We start from the raw sequence: 6322 nt of genomic DNA, 5'->3' as shown, positions 1-6322 counted from the left end.
CTATTAAGGTTTGCTGCTCTGATTCAATAAAGGATTCTTCAACTGCCTGAAATCGCACATACTTAATTAGAAGTGAAATATAATATTCTCAATTAAAATAATAAATAAAAAGATAATAATGCAAAATTCCACGTTAATTTATCGCGAAATAAATAATATGTTAACAATTGATAACAAAGGGCATTTGCAGTTGAAGTTAATTAACTTTATAGATATAGTTGAGATATAATGATGTTGTTACGTCGTTGAATTAATTAACTAAGTTCCAAAATATGATTTGTAAATGAAATTTATGAACTTGCGCTAATATATTTAATTTTATACAGATATTATATACACTTAATCAACAGAAACTTATATTATGTTAATATTTTACAATATACGTGTGCTTTGTTTACTTAATATATTTAAAATATTTATATATTTTACATGGAAAATAATAAATAATTTATTAATTTAATTTATTCACTCACCGAAATAATTTTTAATTTAAGTTTACAGTCCAACTTCCAACGACGATCACCTGTAAATAGCGACCATCTTCACAGAAATTTTTTTTAAACTAAAATAACCTCCAAACAACGGGCAATTTTCGTGTTTTCTTCGATGGTCGTTGTTCACAGGTTTGATTATTTAATTTAAAATTAATTAATATATCAATAAAATGTTCATTCGTAATTAAATAAATTCAAAATGTAAATAATATAACCTAAATTTCTACAAAATTAATTAAAAATTTTGATATTTTATTGAAATTATTCAAATATTTGAATTGAAAATATAAAATTATATTTTAACATTAATAAATTATTATAATTTGAAATTAATTTAGATTTATTTTATTTAAAAAACTTGATTTATTGGAAAATTTTATAGATTTTTATTTTATTTTATTAATTTATTAAAATTTAAACAAAAAAAAATTTTTGTTTAAAAAATTTATTTAATATAAAACATGAACAGGAAATAATCAATTGAAAGAAAAATTCATTTTTTTTTTTAGTATCCATTTTTCTTTTAAAGTTATCAATAAGTGTTTTTTATGGATAACTTGTTTTCAGAGCTTATCTACGATTCTCAAAGTCTGTATTAGTTCATATTGCACAGAGAACAAAACATCCGAGGAGATTTATGGAGCCTTCTTTATACTCTAGAAAGATTTATTGAAAATTTTTTTACCTTTCCTTTCTACAAGAAAAAAAATCCAGCAACGAGTTGTGTAACTTTTCCGGCAAAAAAGTTAAAATCGCGTGTGGATCCATCTGTTACGAGATTTTATATTAATAACTTTTTATATCATTAATTACACTAAAATAGCAAAAAGCTTAATTATTAAGGTAAAGAAGAGTTTTATAAAATATTGTAAACGATAATAACGAATAAAATCGCCCAAACTTACTGGAGACACGACACGTGATACCACTCTATCTTCTCACCCTCTCTACTTTTAATTACCAAAATTAAAGAGCATAAATCACCCTAACACACAAACCTTCGTGCAAAATTTCAGAAATTTTTCACGAAAGGTACAGGAATTATTAAGCTTCAAATTGGATGAAGAAAATCGTGTATCCACACACACATACAAGAACAAAAAAAAAAAAAAAAAAAACCCGAATTTTTCTGATGTTTCGAGTTCCCCAGAGTCAAAAAATGTAAAAATTTTGAGGGAAGGCTCATATTTTTTGTCCGATTACCACACTTTTACAGCCGAGAAAGTAAAAATGGCCTATATTTTATTTTATTTTCAGAATTTTTTTCATTAATTCGAAATTTTAACAGACTGAACTAGTAATTTGCATATCTTTTATCATTCAGTTTGCGATCGAAGTGAATATCAATTGACTTTCTATAGCATAATACGTGATAAAGCTATTAATAGTTAAGCGATTCAGCGACTTATCTCAATGATTTTGATTCTTTCGAGCAGCGTGACTCAGTTTTTTTAAAAGAAAAGTCATTGATTCTTAAATTAAAATGTTCATTTCAGAGTTATAAAACTGTAAAAATAATAAAATTTTAGCCAATTTATTAATTTTTTTGGGTAAAATTTTCAAATTTTAAATGTTTTAAGTTATTTTTTTAAAGCCGAAAAGTTGCATTCTCGTGTATAATGCGCAACAAATAATTAAGTTTTTAAAAAGATTTATTATTGATATAACGTTTTATTTTTTTAATAATTTAATAATAATGTTATAAAATTTATAATCGAACAGAATATCGATAAATTCGATTTTCATATATTTTTAAACAAGGTAAAAAGTACAATTTCGTTGATTAAATAAATTATAAGCAGTTTTTTTCTCTCGGGAAAAAAGGGCATAAATTTCTATTTAATTCGATCAGAACGTCGAGGAAATAATTGAAAAACTTCACCGAAAATGTAGAAAAATGTAGTTTTTTTTTTAAATACTAAAATATTTATAAAATAGCCAACGTTGCAGAAATAAGTTTCTTTCGGGGCGAAATCTTCCATTACTAAATAAGCGTGAAATATTTAGCTGTATCCTTACGTTAAAGCATTTGATTTTCTTCCATAAAATGTAAAACGTTGCAATTATTTATTGCCATTCTGTGCAATAATAAAATAAACCAGCAGCGAGTTGCTTAACTTTCCCGGCAACATTTTAAATTTTGCTGGCGCCATCTGTTACCATAGTTTATTAAAAACGCTTTTTATAATTTTAAATATTATAAAATAGCAAAAAGCTTAATTTTGAGGGTAGAGATGAGGTTTATAAAAAATTGTAAATGATAATATCGAGTAAAATCGTCATTAAGTCCGAACGTACTGAAGATACACACGACCCTCGTTATCTCCCCACCCCTAGACCTTTAATCACCAAAATTTAACAGTATCAATCCCCCTAACAAACAAACCTTCCTGCAAAATTTCAGAAATTTTCGACAAAAAGCACGGGAGTTATTAAGTCTCAAACAGGGTGAACGAAATCGTACCCCCATACGCGGTATTAACATCCATACATACAGAAATTATCCCCCGATTCTTTTTTGCATTTCTCGACGCTTCAAGGTGTGCTGAGTCCAAAAATGTGAAAATCTTGGGGTCATTTTTCGACTCATTGCCATACTTTTCCTCTGTTATATATAACAGCTAGGAAAGTAATTCGACTTTTTGTTCGCATCTTTAAGTGCAATGAGAGGGAGATGAGAAAGGAAGAAAATATGGAGTTAAGATCAAAAGTTAGAAAATTTTGTATGAGTCAATTCAAAGGCTCGAGCGTTGAATTTTACTGTGTTTTCTCTTTTTTTGTCTTTTTCACATCACTCTTCAGTGTTTTTCTTTCTCTCTTCAAGCACTTGGATCTTTTTTCTTCCATCCACTCTCGTTTCCTTCCTCCTTTACCAAAGTAAACCATACTTTGATGCTCGCAGGACTTAGCTAAGGAAAAAAAATTAGGCAAACAAACTAAACACAAATATAGCGCGAGGAATGTTTTACTTTTGTTCGTCTTTAGTTTATACCGAGCTATTGTAGCGTTACACTATGTTAAAGATAAATTACCTATTGTAAGAAGGCAATTTATCTTAATTCCAACATTTTATGAATAAACTGTAATAAATTATAAACATTTTAAATATATATATATTTTTTTAAAAATTCTACAGTTAAAGATGAAAAATTTGCTTTAGGCATCTTGCCATTATCGCCGAATATTTAACAAATAAAAATTTATTTGTTAACAATTAACTCCAATTCGTGTTATCGTCCTTCTAAGTTTAAGCACTATTCCTGTTATCATGGCTCGTCGGAAGTTATAATTTATTAATATTTTATGGTGCGTGAGTATCAAATTAAAATAATAATTACAGCCGATTTTAATCATATTTTAATTAAAAAAATCTCGGTAACTTCCGGTCTCCACCGGAAATTTGTATATAATTAATTGCGGCCTCTGCCCCTAAGCTTCCCATATCCGGTCTCGATTTCCATGCATTTAGCTTCCCATATCTGGTCTCGATTTCCGTGCATTTAGCTTCCATATCTGGTCTCGATTTCTATGCATTTAGCTTCCATATCTGGTCTCGATTTCCATGCATTTAGCTTCCATATCTGGTCTCGATTTCCGTGCATTTAGCTTCCGTATCTGGTCTCGATTTCTATGCATTTAGCTTCCATATCTGGTCTCGATTTCCGTGCATTTAGCTTCCATATCTGGTTTCGATTTACATCTAATTCCATTCTCGTTAACGATGAACGGGCGACAGTGGAATGTATAGGACTGCAATTTGAATTGCTGCCCAATTAAATAACGAGAAGGAAATGAAAATTAAAAATTCAAATCAAAACAAACAAAAAATAAAATAAATTAATTATTTAAAAAAACGTTAAAAGATAGGCTGGAAATAAAATGCCGAAAGATTTAAACTCAACAAACATGGTTTAAAAACAACCTTTATTTTTCTTAACTTAGATAAAATTTTTGCTCCAACAGTTCCTTTTATATAAAAACTCCCATCTTTTCACTAGATTTATACACATTAAAATTTAAAAAATAATCTAAATAATCAAACTTATTAAGGAAGCAAACTCGAGTTTTAAATTTGATCCGATTTATAACGATTTTTTAGCTTAAAAATTTTTTAAATCTCATATGTTTTTTTTTTTATATTGTTAAAGGGAGAAAAAGTACATATCGATCGAAGTCACTGTCAAAGGAAAAGTTCGCTTTCGAGAGCAATTGCACATCTGTTGAAGATGGAGATGGATTGAAAACACCCACATTTAAGTAAAAATATTTAAAAATATCATATTTTAATATAGTTTAGAATATAAAACATCTTTTATAAATTCAAGCCATAAATGTCATTTAAAATTTAAATAATAATAATAATAATAATAATATACATAAATTAAGTAGCGGTAACTGTCAATCAAAATGGTGTTTTAAGTCAAGTAGCGGTGTATAATTAGATTACTGCTTTTTAATTTGCTAATGTAGAGCAATTTATAAAAATAAGCATTAGTTAAATTTATTTTTTAATTCGTTAAAAAATTCCCTAAAGGGGAGAAAAAATCGTAAATTTAATTGGGAGTTAACCTTTAATATATATAAAGAAATGTTTCTTTAATCTGATTGATGGGTTTGGAAAACAGAAAAAACGTAACAAAAAAGGGGTGGAATATGGAAAAGAAGTAAAGTGCCTTGTGTAAGAATTAAATACCTTACAAGACAGCATATTTGTCATTTATTTTATAAAGTTTAATGTATAGAATATATATTATATAAGGGGTAATCGGGATTAAGGTGTTCAGAGCTCGCTGTAGTTAAATCTATTGGCACAATATCGATCAAATTTGGTACACTTACTGTCCTGAGTAGGCGGTTTCGATATCAGAGGGAAAATGCTGCTACGAATCTCAGCCGCTAGGGCGAAATTGGCGCTGCTATTGTCATCAAGTATAGTCTATTTTAAACTTATTTAATTTAAAATATATGTTTTCGATATGAAATTAGTAGTGTCTTTCCCCTGTACATCATACTTTTCCTGGTAATAATATTCAGTCATCTATGTAACTCTGTTCTGAGGAAATTTTTGAATTGAAATCACGTGACTTCCGGTCTAAACCGAACGTTCGTATATAGTTAATCGGAGTACCTCCTACAACTAAACTTTCCATATCCTTTCTCGACTTTCATCTATCTAACATCATTCTCAAGATTAAGGAAGAACAAACAGGCAGACACACGGACGACAATGGGAATTTACAAGTCAACAATTTTTTTTTTAAATTGCAGCCGAATTTTAAGATGCTTTTAAGCATAATAATTTTGTTTTTAACACTGAAATTAAATTGAAAATGGATAAATAATATATTTAGTTTCTAAATAATTAAAAATTTAATTAAATTAATTTATTTAGTGCCAAATATAAGAAGAAGAAGAAGAATTTAATTTTATTCTTTTGTAATTTTTGTTTTAATTTTTAAAACCTCACATAACAGTTGCCTACTTCATAATTATTTATCAGAATGTATGCGCTTTATATACAGGGTGGAAGCTTATGCATGTAAGATGCTTAATAACTTTACATTGAGAATGTTTCTAACGCTTCTCATACCATAAAAATGAGAATATTTTATTAAAATATACGTACTACACACAAGAATTTATCAATCTTAAAGTATTATTATATAAAATTTCGAAGGATTTTGTATTTCTTTTATGTTAGAAGTATAAATACTTTGATTTAAGAATCATTCCCTTTCTCTATACACAAATCCTCTTTAGTGACTGATGTTCAGCTCGATACAAAGGTTTCTTTTCATTCAGTTGTCGTCTTATCTTTTACTTAATCT

Source organism: Centruroides vittatus, unplaced genomic scaffold, assembly GCF_030686945.1.
Source record: "Centruroides vittatus isolate TY-2023 unplaced genomic scaffold, ASM3068694v2 contig_990, whole genome shotgun sequence".
Classification (NCBI taxonomy): domain Eukaryota; kingdom Metazoa; phylum Arthropoda; class Arachnida; order Scorpiones; family Buthidae; genus Centruroides; species Centruroides vittatus.
The sequence above is the reverse complement of the archived record's forward strand: the minus strand, read 5'-3'. Positions refer to the sequence as shown.